This window comes from Aotus nancymaae, unplaced genomic scaffold (genome assembly GCF_030222135.1).
Source record: "Aotus nancymaae isolate 86718 unplaced genomic scaffold, 86718_ANA_hifiasm-v0.15.2.pri h1tg000020l, whole genome shotgun sequence".
In the NCBI taxonomy this organism is placed as follows: domain Eukaryota; kingdom Metazoa; phylum Chordata; class Mammalia; order Primates; family Aotidae; genus Aotus; species Aotus nancymaae.
In genome coordinates, this window is record NW_026988432.1 from 22432492 (window position 1) to 22448952 (window position 16461).

Genomic DNA, 16461 nt, shown 5'->3' on the forward strand with positions numbered 1-16461 from the left:
AAGGAGGAGGGATAGATTGTTTCTGGAGACAGGAATAGAGAGTTGGTGAATTTTCTGATCACATACAGATAGTCCTGCTGAATGTTCCTAAACTCACTGAGGGCCAGATTCAACTTTTGAAATCTGTTTGTGGGAATCAAAGTTGATGGCAGAAGCAGATGGCTGTGAAGAATGCTATGGTGTAACATTTTGTGGGTTATATTTTAACAGGATGGTAACTGAGCTTTTTGAGCCTGTCTGGTCTATGCCCTCCTCAAAATTCTCCATCCATCTCTCTGTCTTCTCTCCCTTTCTATAATTTGCAACAATTTGATTTTCCCCCAAAGAAGTCTGCTTTCAGAAAAAGTTGCTTGTTTATCTCTCGTTTAGCCAAAGAAACAGAAATGTTTCAACACAACCACACCCTGATTTCACTTTGCCATATCATACAATTATAAGATGCCATTTCATTATAAAATTCAAAGAAACATTTCACACATGGATTGTTAATTCATTTCCTAGAGGCATGCAGGATTTGCTGTGGCTATCAACAGCTTTCTTATTCTGAGGAGTGAACTGAGGTACCATGTGCTAAAGCATCTCCCTGAAAACATCTGAGACAGGATTGAAATGAGCTTTCAGATCCCTTAAGTCTTAGTTTAGTAGGGCCTCTCCCTAGATCATGCCAGTATAGCAGGAATATATTAGGCACATTTTAAATCTACAAGCTTTCTAATAACTTAGAAATATATTCAACTTTCCTAAGAGCTTTCCCCCATTTTTCTTGCCTATTAACATTGATATAAAATATTAAAAGTAAAGCCTAATAACAATGCATTTTGTGAGTACCAGGATCACTTGAACAAAATGATTTTTTTTTTTTTTGCAGAAAGCTTTCACTTTATTGGACATTGTTCATCCATTGGTTAAAAGAAAATTAAACTTTGTCAAGAATAGTATAGAAGAGGAAAATCTGCCTGAAGTTTCTGAAGAAAACCAGTGACAATCTCTTAACAATCAATGTAATGTAATGTTGTTATTCCTAGTTTTATTATATTTACATTTTGGTATGTTTTATACTTGGGCTTTATGTTCAGAATTATTTATATTTCATTCTCATGTTAATGTTAGTTTGAGATTCTTTGAGTGATATTTACATTTGTCTGTTGATACAAATGGGAATAGATGTATTTATTTTGGGGGTAAGACCTAAAACATTGGCCAAGTCACTTCTTTTTTTCTTCCTCACAAACTGTTTTTAGTCTTTGAAACTTTCATGTGTTTTGGCATCACTCAAGTCTCTACTGTGCTTCATTCCTTATTAAGAAACTCAGGCCTTAATTAACTTGCTGTCCCTTCATTTGAAACTCACTCCGTTTGATAACTCTTTGTTGCTTCTAGAACGGTTGGTGCAGGCTTGTGTGGGCTTCCATAACACAAAAGCCAGATGGATTTTTTAAAGCAGATAAATTTAGTCTTGAATAGAGAACTGTGAAAAAAAAAAAAAAAAGAGAAAAGAACCATTAAAAAAAAAACTCACAAAACAAAACAAAACAAAACAAAATCTTGGTACTGATAAAACCGGTGAGAAATCACAGATTCTCAAATTAGGGGAAAAGCAAACCTTTTTCTTTTCCTTCCCCTCCTCCTTCTTCTACTTTTTAATTTGTTTTGGGCTCAAGAATTGAAAAGTTCTGTTCCCAATTAAAAACAGATCACATTTGGGTCTGAGGGGGAGTGAGCCGCCTCATGATATGAGTATGAGACAGAAGGCTGTAGATAGATTGAGTCCCTTTGATAACCAACACCACCCTCTCTGTGTGCTAATTTGCAGAATGGGGAAAATATTGGCATGTTGCCTTCAGAATCCCTTGGAAGAAAAGCATTAAAAATATGAAAGCATTAAAGTTCTGTCCAAAGTGTTTACCTTATGTAACAAATTTATTAGGGAGTCTCAACATGTTATGGGTATAAAAACGAAACAGTTTTACACTTATCCAATGACAGCCCCTTCAACGAGGAAATGTTGACCCACCTTTCCTGCTGGGAAGTAACTCCCTTAAAGGCAATTTGGCTTGCTCCTCTAATGTTCCTGTCACTTTTGGTTATTAGGACAGTTCACTTTGCTATTTAAGACTCAGTCCTGTGTATTTTGATACTTCAGTCTCAAATCAGATTCAGAGCTTGGGTCCTCTCCCCCAAGTATTGACACCCCCCGTCTATGGCTACAGTGGCTTGAAGGCTCGTGGTTTGTTCTTCATGTACTTACATGTTTCCTTCTCTCTTTGTACTCCTGTCTTTAGACTTCAGAAGCCTTCTGGATCCTATTCTGGCCCATCATAGCATGGTCAGCAGATGAGAAACAGATGGACTTGTGTGTGGTGGGAAGAAGTTGTCCTGGTCAAGCTCTCCTCCAGGCCAGTCCTTTCTGAGGTTGGTGTTCTCAGTTCATTGGCAATTTCCATACAAGTGGTCTGTTTGAGGGACAGCATTTACTTCATCTCGGCCCCCTCCATCACTGGGAACTCCCACCTTCACTGGAGAGGGCAGTTGTATCTTGGTCTTGAGCAGTGAGAAACATCTCTAACTCCTTGTCGGTGTTGGGTTTCCCATTGCTTGGTCCAGTGGCTATCCTGAATGGTTCTATGGCTCTTATCATCCTCAGTTTCCATGTTGCTTCCCATGGAGCTATGGGAACCAGTTGTTCCAGGTCCACAGGAGATGGGATGGGGCTGCCCAAATCTCATTTCCAAGTATATTGCGTGATGAGCCACTGCTAACTTGGGCTACTGACTTACAGCAACTACCTTCAGGAATCTCTGGTCTCTAAGTGAACACTATACTCAAACATACACCTTCCCAAAACTGCAGGTGATGTATATCAAATACACACCCTTCTCTCCTCTCACCTTAGCAGGCATCAGGAAATAAAAAGGATACTGTGCCATTCCACTCATTTCCTAGTATGTTCTCTCAATGCCCCATTCCTGTACATCAGAGAAGACCTCAAAATCTGCAGTTTAGCATGTAACCAGCCAGTCTACCTCTCTTAGAGTCACCTTCAGCATCTACTCATGATTGCCTTGCAGACTGACTTCCTTGGTTTGGAGGAGAGAGAGGCACCACCACCACCCACAACTACAAACACATGAAAGAAGAGACTTTCTTCACTAGCATGCACTTCACCAAAGACCTAATGCAGTAAAATATCAGCTTGTTTTCCTTTCAACTTTAAGGGTTTTTTTGAAAGTGGCTGCTTGTGCAAAAATGGAGCCTGCTATTAGCAAGCACTCTCCCATCCTCAACTCAATTCTTTTCCTGATTTCAGTGGAGACAGTTCAGAGGTGGAGCCTCTAGTAAACCTTATGGAGACATGCTTATCACCAACAACTCAAGCTCACCTTTGGACTTTGACCATGGTTCTGGGACAATAGGAAGCACCTCACTCTCCATCCTGTTATATTAGTGTCCTGGTTTGTAATTTATTGCCTTCATTTGAACTCACCAAACACTTTCTGGTGTTGTTTCCCCTACCCTGTGCTGATTCAGACTAAGGTTGTGAGAAAGCTAGCAGTTTCCCAGGCTTATGGACTAGACCCCTAGCCTGGACAGTCATCCAGAAAATGTATCCCATAGGCCAGAAGAAGCAAGAGAGTATGGTGTGAGGAAAAAGTCACAACATGTGTCTGAACTTTGGCCGTGGGTCCATGGTTGACTACCTGCAACCATGATCTTTTTGGCCTTCTAGAAATTTGTTCCTGATTTCTAGAACAACGATTGGACTAGTAAATTTTAGTAGCAAAACCCATATATTTTTCCAAATTGGTTGTTAAAACATAGATCCTCTTTCTTCCCAGGTAGAGACCTCATGGCATGAAATATGGCAGCTCTGTGGTAGAATATTTGAGATCTACTGAAGTAAAATATCAGGTTGTTCTCTTTCCAATTTAAGATTTTTTTTTTTTTTTTTTTGAGTATGGCTGGCTCTCCAAAAACAGAGCCTGCTCCTAGCAAGTAACTTTATATTTATCTGACTTTGCAAATGTCAGTTGTATACTGGGCTCATGATCAGTAAAGCCATTTCCTTGTGTATTTTCAAATTGTTGTGGATGTTTTTAAAAGTCAAAAATTGGTGACACTTATGTCTACTCCATATTTTGCAAAGTTAATGCTTTGAAAACTGCTGCTTTCATAGAACTAGAATAGCATTTCCCGGGGAACTGCACACTAGTCTCTTGGGATGCTCTCTGAAATGAAGAGTTTTGTGGTCAAAAAAAATTATAAAATCTGCAGCATTCCACGTCCTCCTCTTGGAGATTTAGTAAGATCTCAGAGAAGTTCTGCAGCAAACAACTTGTTTAACTTTGTTTGACCCAGTATTTCCCAAACATTTGGTCACAGAAGCTATTGTTTTCCAGTGTAATATTTATTGACATTTGGTAGAAGCAGTGCTCCTTGAAGTACAGTTTGCAATTCACTGTCTTAGAGCAGGGGATAACGCATTTTTTTTTTCCTCTGCAAAGGGTCAGATGATACAAAATTTAGCCTTTGTGGATTTCACTGACTCTGTTGCAGCTCCTCAATTTTGTCCTTCCTATACAAAGGCAGCCACAGATATATCTAAAAATGGGTGTGGCCATGTCCCAATAAAACCTTATTTACAAAAACAGGCAGTGGTAGAGATTTGGCCTATGAGCTATGGCTTGCTGATCCCAGTTTACCCATTAAACAAGTGAGATTTATCCTGACTAGGGAAGGTACGATCTCAAATAGGGAAACCAAAGCTTAGTTCTTTCCTGGGTAATTCTAGAATTTTGCTGAAATTTGGAGACTACGCCACTGTGGATACCAGTTTTCCCCTGATCATCTTGAGAACTGGAGGAGGCTAAGTGGCTTATTCCACACTGCTTGTTTTATCAGACATTTATCTAGCTGTTAAATCTTGGCCCAACTCTGGATCTATTGCTGATCATCAGCCAGTCTCACTGTGAGCAAAGATGGACAATAGGAGACGGAGCAACTGGAGCAACCCTTGAGTATCAACCCAATTATCGTATCTGAAATGAACCATCTATGTTTTTCAGGCTTACAAAAGGAAAATGCTATAAACATCATTAGAGGCATTTGGTTGATCCTGGCTATTTTCTGAATGGTTAGCCATAATTAAATACTGTATTAGTTATCGATTTCTGCATACCAAATTACCTGAAAACTTGGTGGCTTAAAACAGCAAATGTTTTCAATCTCACAGCTAGAGTGGGTTAGGAATCTCAGTGGCTTAGTTCAGTTCTCTGGCTCAGGGTCTACCATGAAGTGTTGGCCAGGGCTGTGAGGACTCAGCTGGGGAGAATCTGCTTCTCAGCTTATTCCCACAGCTGACCTCAGCGTCCTTGGACTGGCAGTTCCTTGCCTCATGGGTCTCTCCCTGGGGCTGTTCACAACATATCAGTTGTTGTCCCTGAGAGGAACTTCCCCTAGAGGGAAGACTCAGAGAAAAAGGGTGGAGAAGGCAAGAGAGACAGAAACCAAAGTTTCTTTGTAACCTTACCTGGAAATTACCATACTATCACGTTTTCAGTGTTCCAATTGTAAATAACATGTCATTGGTTCCAGCCCACACTCAAGGGAGGTGACTGGACAGGGGTGTGTATATTAGAAGTCTAGGGTTCTTAGTGGTCATCATAGAGACTGTGTATCACATATACTAATTTCATTAAGGTCTTTTAAATTATTTCTCTGTGCAATGAGGGTTCAAAGTCCTTGGCCTTGAGTAGCAGAGGAAAATATCACAGCCACAGTAAAAGCATTAGGGCATGTCTTTATGAGGAGTCAAGATGAAAGGAAAAGAGAAGAAATAAAGTATGAATGTTGCAAGGTGGAAGGGACGGGGAAGAGAAAAAGAGACAAGCGAAGAATTATGGAGGCATTTTTCTAGAATAATATGTCTTCATTTGGAAGAAAGGGAGGAGAATGAAAGCTCCCTGAAAGAGATCCAGCCAGTGGACTCCTAAAAGTCCTCTTATCCCTGCTCATTCCTTAATTCTCTGGGTTAAAACGTGTCTCACATTCTCCAATCACCCATACACGTTTAACTATTATTTATCTATAATTACCAAAGTCATTGGCTGAAATTTTATAATTTTGGCTGTCCAGTTGCCAAAGAAAAGGAAAAAGAAAAAAGAAAAATGAACAAATCAGCCCCATACCAGGTACTAAGGGGGATACAATTATATAATATATCTCCTGCCTTTGAAGATCTTATATTCCAATTAAGGAAACAAGACAAACATATGGAAACAGTTATGTTAAAATTAAAGATTTAAATAACAGTTTAAGGTAACAATAGAATCTTGTAAGGCAGCACATGATTAATTACCAGACAAATTACACAGAATTCGCTACCATTGGAATTCAAGGGAGAGACTGATCATTGTGAGCAGGGTGATTGGGGAACATATTGTGAAGCAAATGATAAGGATCTGGAGAGGGAGAGTGAAGTTAGGGCATTCCAGGTGGACGGGATGGCATGAGTAAAAATAAGAAGGCAAGACAGGTGTTTTGGGGGAACAATGAGGTAACCAGTTTGGAGAGTGGGTTTTTGGAGGCGCGTAGTCTGAAATGAGGTAAATGGTAAGTCAGACAGCCATGCAAGAACAGGTTGAGTTTAATTATCTAACCTGTGCTCGGTCCCTGAGGCAGATGGCTCACCAGCAAACATGCATGAATTACCCTCTATTAGAATTTTCAAAAAGAGGTAAGTTCCAGGTTGATTCACTGAACATCTTGGGCTCCCATCCCATGCGTCTTTTAATAGCAATTGGTGGCAAATGGAAATGGTACCTGTGCTTTATCTCCATAGCAGCGACTCAGAAAAGCCTTGATGGCACCCAACTGAAAGAGACTGAACTGTTGTCACCCCCCACTGTAAGATGAGGAGGTGATACAGCGAAGGAACCTGGCTGTTTCAGGAGACTGTGGGATTAGGGAGACAGGTATCCTGGGCACCAGGAGATCCCAACAGAAGTAGAGTTGCAAAGAGAATTTAGGGTATCAAAGCATAAAGCACTCATGTTAAGACAGCAGTGAAAGAGGACACTGAGCCTTCCTTCTTCACATTCTGAAAACCTGGAATCATGGAGAAGGGTCATAGAACCTTCAGAGAAGACCTAAAGAAATCCCTAAATAAATGTGACATCTAATTCAACACCACCCCCTCCAGGTTCCTATCTGTTATGTTACTCAATCTCTCTAAATTTTGTCTGCTCAGCTATCAAATAGGAATAACAGTATTACGCACACATTCATGGCATTGTTTTGGAAATTCAGTGAGACCATGCATGCCAAAGGTTTACAAAGTGACTTCCAAAAAGTTCTCATAGCTCTTAGGTGTTGCTATTGTTGCTGCTATTGTCAATCTGTTCTTCCTGGCATCTCCATCTCTGAAAGTCATAAAAGCACATAACAAGGTGGTAAAATTATAGTTTTCTCTCAGATTTAGGTCACTTTGAAAGGCTTGGAATGACCCAAGAAAGACTTAACATTAGAATGTCTCTGGTTTTTAGAATGTTTCTCACTTCCTCTTTCCTGCTCCCTCTCCTGTCTGTTTGTTCTTCCCTTCCTTCAGTAAGCCATCACTGTCAATGCCTTCTCTGTGCCAGGCACTTTGCAAAACATTTCTAGCATTTCTAGGCTCTGGATATGCAGATTTGGGCAAGGCCAGTAATTAATTTTTGGCTTCTGAACGGCAAGTGATAGTGTTCAGGTGTGGATTCAGATAAAATAAGTTAGTAGGGCCTCTTAGTAGGGGGGAAAAAATGGGAGATTTCACCTTAAGAAGGAAGAGGATGAAAATGTGAACCCAACATGTGCAATTTGGGAGTAAATTCCAGTTGTGTGTCTGGAGCATCAGGGGGGCATCTGTGGGGATCCACAGGCAGCTACCCAGCAGGCAGACAGCACAGGGCTTGGAACCAGGAGGCACAGGGAAGGCATGCAGACAGCAACAGCACCTTGATGCCACAGCCTGGAGCCCCATTTCTGTACCTGGCCTGGCTTCCCAAGCCCATCAGCTGCTAAATCATGGGGAAGAGAGTACCACGAAGGCAACAGGACTCATCTTCTTCTAATTATTATTCTGTGGTCACGACTCCTAGTTAATATCTTCTGACTTGCAACAACGTATTGAACGCTCTGCAGACCACAGCATTAAGCATCGCTGTTGGCTGTTATGCAATGGGCTGAAATCTTAATTCTACAGACATGAGATGCTCGGGGAAGAAAAGAAAGGCTCTAATGGCACAGGGAAAAGAGCAAGATGGTAACTCCTTGGTCCCAGACTTGGAGTCCTTTGACCTCAGGCTTTGTCCAGAGAGCCCTTCACACAGTTGCACAGAAGGACACTGATTTATATACTTCAAGAAGGTGTTTTCAAAATGAGTGGGCACAAAGAAAGTATCTGAAAGAGTTTAAGATATGAACTTATTTCAGACGTCCAGGATACTCAGGAAGACTGAAGTGAGAAGAGATCCCACAACAAATTAAGACCAAGAATAGCTAGGAATATTGCATTTCTAATTTGCCAGTATGCTAGTGGCGTAGGAGGCTACGGGCTGGTGTGAGCTCAGCCGGGCTTTGGCTTGCATTGTTGGCATCCCAAATTAGCAACAAGAGTCATCAAATATATGAACTGGGAGGAATTCCACAGGAACCAAATCATTGCTCTCCAAATAGATAGAGAGAGGATGTAGTGAGGGGTCAGAAGTGGAGAGGACAGGCACAGGAAACCTTTGTGGTGTCATTTCTGTCCGTGGACAGGATGCCGGAAGGAGAGAGGTCAAAGCAACAGGAAGTCTAGCATCACGGTACAAAACGTTATCAAGACTGAAGGGATTTTAATTGTTTCATTCTTTAGGGTAAGTGCTGCGTGATCACTTAGTCATCGAATCTCTATTGTGTTGTTTCATAAAATTTATTTTTAATTTAAAGTCAATATAGGAAAGGTTGAACAAACAGAGGTAGAGGTGGGAGTGCAGTGGGGGAAGAGCTTGTTAGTAAATGATCCAGAAAACTACCAAAACACTGGAGGGCTTTTGTGTAGGTCTCTCCCAAGCGGCATTTCCCACTGGACATCTGGGTTATCATTCAGAGCACCAGTTTTTGGCTTTTGGCCCTACTCAGATTCTCTGAGTTTCCAGTCTTACCTATGTAATCTTCCCCAAAGGAGTTTATGTGATAAACTCTACCCACTCCCCAGGGGGAGTATGTATACAAAAGTCCTTTCAGAAGACCACAGAGAAAGAATATAAACTCCTGCACCTCCTGGGCTGCCTGAAGTTCCCCTCGACCACACAATTCCATGCCTTAGAATGACAAAAGTAACTCTTCAACTTAGGCTACTCTTTTCTCAAGGCTAAGAGACAATTGATAGCATTACCCGCCTCAAATCTAGGAAGAAACTATGAAATGACATATCTTTTCAGAAAATGAACTGCTCATAGAAGATCTCAGTCTATATCCACTAGAGGGAAGAGCTTATATAGTGCCATTCAGAGTTACATCTCCCCAGGTATGACTGAGTAGGGGGCTGGATAGTATAGCTCACAAACATGCCCTTGGAATAAGGGAAGCTCTCAGCATTTGAAAGTGTTCTCCAGGCCGGGCGCGGTGGCTCAAGCCTGTAATCCCAGCACTTTGGGAGGCCGAGGCGGGTGGATCACGAGGTCGAGAGATCGAGACCATCCTGGTCAACATTGTGAAACCCCGTCTCTATTAATACAAAAAAATTAGCTGGGCACGGTGGCGCGTGCCTGTAATCCCAGCTACTCAGGAGGCTGAGGCAGGAGAATTGCCTGAACCCAGGAGGCGGAGGTTGCGGTGAGCCGAGATCGCGCTATTGCACTCCAGCCTGGGTAACAAGAGCGAGACTCCGTCTCAAAAAAAAAAAAAAAAAAAAAAAAAAAAAAAAAAAAGAAAGTGTTCTCCAGGCTGACGCTGTGTGGTGTTCCAAGTTTCTCTGAGTAGCTCCTAAACTCAATCTGAGATCTTTGTAACAACCTGCATGGTGCCCAGGAGGTACCCATCTGCCATTGGTCTGACTGTTTGGATTTTAGTAGCTGGACTTTAGTCTAGGGAACCTACTCCGATCCACCTTCCATCTGGACTTCACTGTACTCATATTCTCCCATGATTTCAGGACTATACTAAGACTGGGACAACAAACTGCTGAGTGCTGGCATGACACAACACGGAAAATATGGGCTATCTCAAATGGCTAGGACCCCCATACCCTCCCACAGGAAAGCAGATCTAGTCACTCACCCCAGAAGTATATCTTGGCCATTCTCTGAGAATAAGAAATATAAGGCTACTTAGACGGTGTTAGAATATCCCCAACCTTCAGATTAGATTGATGACAAAGATTTGAGAAAGGAAAATATCATTTGTTCATTCACTTATTAATTCAAAAAATACCTATTAGATATCTATCCTGGGCAAGGCACTCCACTAGATGCTGGGAAGACAGACATTTGTCAGCTCCCATGGATAACACACAATAAAGCAACAGAGCCATTTTAAATTGTGACATGCACTGGGAAGATAACCATCAAGGGACTGAGATGGATGGATCTTTTAGTAGGGTCTTAAAGGCTTACTTGAAGAGCTGACATTATCCTGAGAAAAAGATAAGGAGTTTCTTTTTGAGAAAAAAAAAAAAGAAGAGGAGAGGGAGAGACCATCAGCAGGGAGAGCAAAGAACATGTGCATAGCCTCGAGGTGGGGAAGAGCTTGTGTGCTCCAGTGACTGAATGAAAGGAGCCCAGTGGGTCTGGAGGATTGTGACTCAGGGAAAGAGGAGTCAAGATTGGAAAGAAATCAGGGGCGAGATCAAGGATGGCCCTAAAAGACAGAATGGGAAATTGTTTTACTCTGGATGTGGCAGGAAGCTAAAGAGTTGTGCTTAGAGCTTATTAAATGAATGAAGGCGAGTGACATGATACAATTAATATCTTTTCATTTGTGCTTCTTCATTGAGAATAGATTGGAGAAGTGAGAAGAGAAACAGAGAGACCAGCTGGGAGCTGCTGTGGTAACCCAGGTGAGAGAGATGGTGGCCTGGACCAATGCTTGGCATGGAGGTGGAGAGAAGTGATATAACTGATTTAAGTCAATCAGCTGCTTGATCCAGATAATGCCAAGTGAGTTTATTGCCATCCTTCATATTTTACAACCAGATCACTTCTGCTTAAAACCCCATGAAAGAATAAGAAGGGAAAAACAATCAAGGAATAAACAGTTAATTTGAAAATAAATTCTCCAACAGTTGATCTTAAAATATTTTCCTAAAATCTATTAAGATTTTTTTCAAAGTAATTCTTCTATGAAGGCACATCTTCTCTGGACTGAAACAACCAGCATTTGCTTTTGGTGTGGTGCTGTTTCAGTTAGAATGGTCAACAGACTATGCAAAAAACCAAATTCTAAGTAACTCAAATGTGGAGAAAATCTGGATATCTGGTATGGGCATGTTTTCAAAATGTTTTAATTACAAATTGATTTATAAATATCATTGTCTAGTATGATAGTTTAAAAAAAAACCATCATTTTAAAAATCTGCCAAATTTTAAACGGTAGTTTTTTATGAAAGTACAAAGAAAACTTCATCCACAGTCACGAAATTTTCCAACTCATATATCCTGATGAAGACTTTCTATGGACAACTGTTGAACCACACCTGACCTTGGATCCTGTGCTATCTACCCTTCTCAATATCATTCTCTATCTAGTTTGGTTTTTCCAAATTTAATCACCAAGATGTTCAGACATTATTACAAAATATTATTACAAGCCCTTTAATTACCTTGATAATATTACTGGCAATATTAAAGACTTTTAGCAGTATCTTTCATGGTGTGTGCTTTGTGTGAAAAGGAAAGATATCTTTGATTAAAGTTTGAAACCATTAATAATATGGAACACCATACAAGTGACACTTTTCCAAATTAGAAAATTAAGATCAAAAAGTATTTACTGGCTTATATTTGTATCTAATTTTAACATTTTTTTTTTTGTAGAGATGTGGTCTGGCTGTATCACACAGGCTGATCTCAAACTCCTGGCCTCAAGCTATCCTCCTGCCTCAACCTTTTATTTGCTTTTAATGTTATTCTTTTTCCACTTTGTTGAGATATCTAGGTCAAAGCCTAAAGGTTATGTATTTTAATTTTAAGGCTGCATGTTTATATCCTCTCGTACCACTATCATCCTGGCTAATGTCTTCATGACTCATTATTTCCAGTTTTACCATGGAATTGTCTTGAAGTTGGTGCATATTTCACAGACTCCAATCTGAAGTGTGGATCATAGCACTTGTTAGAAACTGGTTGACTTTGACTCTTTTTTACTCTGAGATAGAATCTAATTGGTTCTGTAATCTTAATTTTTTATTGGTTAAAGCTTTCATGTCAGGCCTCCTCATAGGATGCTGACCAGCCAATGGATGGTTTGCCTTTGGTCAGGTGCCTACCCTCTGGTCCAATTAGCTGAGGCCAAAATGTAGTAGAGAATGGTAGCCAAAGAATGAAAAAGGAATTTCCTAAAGCAGTCTTGCTCAGCAGGTGCTATGGTCAGTTTTCAGAAGGGTTTGTGTTTGTGATAAGTGTTCTAAGGATTGGCCCATACTGTGTATGATCTAAGGATCTAAGAATAATTTATTACCAAAGTGGCCAAAGAACTTCTTTTAGATAACCTGTGACAAATATTTTTTATTGGCATGTACCCTAAAGATAGCAGTACAGTGAAGCTACAGGAACTGAAAAGATCCTGCATTGGAGCTTAAAAATTAAAGACTTATATAACTGTCTTACAGATAATTTTAGGCAAAGTAATCTTGAAATCAATTCTGCTAATTAGTTAGAGAAACAATTGAATATTGTTTAATGGCAAGAGCACTAGTCTTAGAATCAGGAACCATGAGTTGTTCTGGCTCTGAGACTTTCTGTGTCATCCTGAGGAAATCATTTCAGCTTTGTGGCCGCACCCGGTATTTTCCCGGAGCCCATAAGATGAATATTGTAATAGGCTAGTTCTACTTCTAAACCATCCTTGATCTGAAATTTGAAAAACAGAACTGAGAATAAAGATGAAATAAAAGCTTGAAGAGATAAGTTAGTAGAAAAAAAAAGCCAGAGAGAAATTAAGTTATTTATAGAGCATTCACTATGATATCCCATGTGCTTTACACATACTGACTTCTTATTCCTTTAGAGAAAGGCTATGAGGTTGCATCCAGTTTACAGTAGAAAACAAGTAAGATACCTTGCCCCAGTCATACAAATTGTAAACAATGGAGACAACCCAATTTTATCTAGCTAAATAATAAAATGCTTTCCATCATACCAAATTCTTCCTTAAATGCAGGGAGAAATAATGCTTGCAGAAAAATAGAGGCAGGTAAAAAAACAGTAATGTTTAACAAGGAAATAATAGCATTTTCACTAAAGGATGTGGAGCTTGGGTTGAGAATGCTGATATATGACTCAGAATTCAAACCTTTTGCTCTGATTGTTTTCATTTAGATTTTATGAAAGCTGTAGGTGTGTGAGTTAACGAGGAATGCTTCAGCACTTCCCTGGCCATGCATAAACATCTACATGCAAAACAGCAAGGAGCGCTCTGTTTATCACAGCTGCAGTCAAGCCAACAAAACTGTTCCTACCATTGAAGATGAAATTTGTAAAATTCTCTCTCAAAAAATAATATAAGTCTCTTGTTTGATTGCCATTCCTTTGGATTACCTGCTCAAATGCCATGATTCTATTAGGTTTCCTTTGAAGTCTCTCAAAGGAATGGAATCACTAAGAGAGAATCGGGCTCAAGGTTTTAAGTGTGAAAGTCACTTTGACCAACCCACCAACCAACCACCCAACTAACCAACCCACCACCAACTAACCAACCCACCAACCAAACAAAAACTCCAGACTTAAAACAGCATCAGAAGCCCCTCCTGTTTATAACAAGCACCAAGAATGCTAAGTGTAATGGAAATCAGAGGACTAAGATCTTACATTTATATATGCTAGCATTGTGCAAACTCCTATCCCCTTTGGAAAAACTGACATATTTTCCCCATGAGGAATCTGCTTTTGAGTAACTGTCACCAGGTGAGAATCAACATTGAAGTTTTAGTTTGAGCTTTGCTTTCCAAATAAAAATGTTGTTTGAATCCTTTTCCAAATATAAATGTTGTTTCAATCCTTTTCCAAATATAAATGTTGTTTCAATCCTTTTTTTAACTGCCCAGAAATTTAGGTATATTCTTTCCAGGAGAATTAGCCCCTCTGCATTGACAATTGCTGGCATGTGAATTTCTTTAACCAAGTTATCACGTTAATTATCTCAACTATGCTGTGAAGTTGGTAAGTGGAGCAGATGTTAAATTCATTGAAACACAAGGAAACTGAGGCTCACAAGTTAGTTATTTTCCCCAAATATTCCAATAGATAAGCAGTGAAGCCAGAAGTTACTCATAGGTAAGTTCTTCTATTATGTTCTTACCACTATGGCATACTGCACAGTCAACCAAAGCAAGAAAAAAATTGAAGTTGGCATTTATTTAGTGGATGGGAATTTGTAGAAGAGTCACTAAGAAAGCTGGGTAAATTCTAATGATGCTAGCATGTTAGTCTCTTTTGAAGGACAATAGTCCATATTTGCTTCCTCTCACTCTTGGAAAGTATAAAAAATCCACAACATGAAATTTGGGCAGGGACATAAATCCAAATCAATATGTGTCCCCACCCAAATCTCATGTTGAATTGTAATCCCCAGTATTGGAAGAGGGGCCTGGTGGAAGGTGATTGGATCATGGGGGCAAATTTCGCCCTTGTTATTCTCGTGATCCAGTGAGTTCTCATGAGATCTGGTTGTTTAAAAGTGAGTAGCACCTTTCCTTCTCTCTCTTCTGCTGCTCCTGCCACGTAAATGTTCCTGCTTCCCCTTCGCCTTCCACCATGATTGCAAATTTTCTGAGGCCTCCCCAGCCATGCTTCTTGTACAACTAGTGGAGCCTTGAGCCAATGAAACTTTTTTCTTTAAAAATTAACCAGTCTCAGGTAGTTTTTATAGCAGTCTGAGAATGGACTAATAAAATGACTAAGAACTTCCCTGATGTGCTTCTGAAATATTCTATATGGGGTGTATCTCTGTGTTATCCCAAGACCAGATCTATAATGTAAATTTTCACTGTTTATTTTGAGACAGAATCTCACTCTGTTTCCAAGGCTGGAGTTGCAGTGGCACAATCATGGCTCACTGCAGTCTCAACCTCTTGGACTCAAGTGAATCTCCTGCTTCAGTTTTCCATGTAACTGGGACCACATTTGCCACACCTGGCTAATATTTAATTATTTTTTTTTTATTTTTTTTTTTTTGAGATGGAGTTTCACTCTTGTTACCCAGGCTGGAGTGCTGTGGCACGATCTCAGCTCACTTTAACCTCCGCCTCCTGGGTATTCTCCTGCCTCAGCCTCCTGAGTAGCTGGGACTACATGCGTGCACCACCATACCCAGCTAATTTTTGTATTTTTAGTAGAGATGGGGTTTCACCTTGTTGACCAGGATGGTCTTGATCTCTTGACCTCGTGATCCACCCGCCTCGGCCTCCCAAAGAATTTTTAATTTTTGTAGAGACAGGTCTCACTATATTGCCCAGTCTGGTCTCAAATCCTGGTCTCAAGTAATCCTCCCACCTCAGCCTCCCAAAGTGCTGGGATTATATGCATGAGCCACCATACCAGGACGGTATATTTTTAAAGTTGAAGGTGCACAGTGGCGTAGGATAGAGCTGGCACAGAGGATGACAGGAAGGTTCTGATTTGTTTGCCTCAGTTTTTTCAAACACAAGCAGAGTAGGCACTTGTCCATCTGAGGTGATTTCAGGGGAACTAGGACTTGCTCCATTTTGTCTGCCTTGTTCATTCTCAGTTCCCCACAGCCAAATGGATGAATGAGCTGCACCTGTACACCCAGCTCTACCCTCATGTTGGGCCAAAATTAACTTACTGTCCTAGTCTCCCAACGGGTAGGGATTGCCGTTAAGAAACTTTCCTGATAGATTCGATTCCCGGTGAGCCAGGGCAGCCCAATTGCCTTTGCTGCTGTCAGGGAAACTCAAAGCCTGTGTTGTGCTTCCTTCTGTGTCACTGTTGGCACACGGCTCCCATTCATGCATTATGCAATCTGATCCCCTCTTCTGGGACTTGAGCCCTTCCTTGAATCCTAGTCCATTTGGTTGGGGTCAGAACACCCTTCCTCTTCTCTTCCTCCCTCCTTTCCTGAGTTGCTAGAATTTTCCACCTTATCACCAGCCACTGGAAGCCATCCTGTTCTAAGAGCACTGACAGCATCTCAGAGTCACCTAACTCAAGGCTGTCTGTCCCCCGTTCTCTGGACTCTTTGACTCACAAGGTCCTACTTGCCAAATGA

General features: G+C 40.6%; 2 long non-coding RNA genes across 2 annotated transcripts in view; one reads left to right on the forward strand and one right to left on the reverse strand.

Annotated features, from left to right (window-relative positions):
* Positions 1-946: 946 nt before the first annotated feature.
* LOC135276060 (uncharacterized) lies at positions 947-11225 on the forward strand. Its single transcript, XR_010343619.1, has 3 exons — positions 947-1001; positions 2283-2412; positions 11017-11225. It is a non-coding gene; the product is annotated as an uncharacterized LOC135276060 (long non-coding RNA).
* Positions 1455-16461, reverse strand: part of LOC135276059 (uncharacterized) — a 109365-nt gene continuing 94358 nt past the window's right edge. Inside the window, exon 3 of the long non-coding RNA XR_010343618.1 lies at positions 1455-1468. This is a non-coding gene — a long non-coding RNA (uncharacterized LOC135276059). The remainder of the gene's footprint in view (positions 1469-16461) is intronic.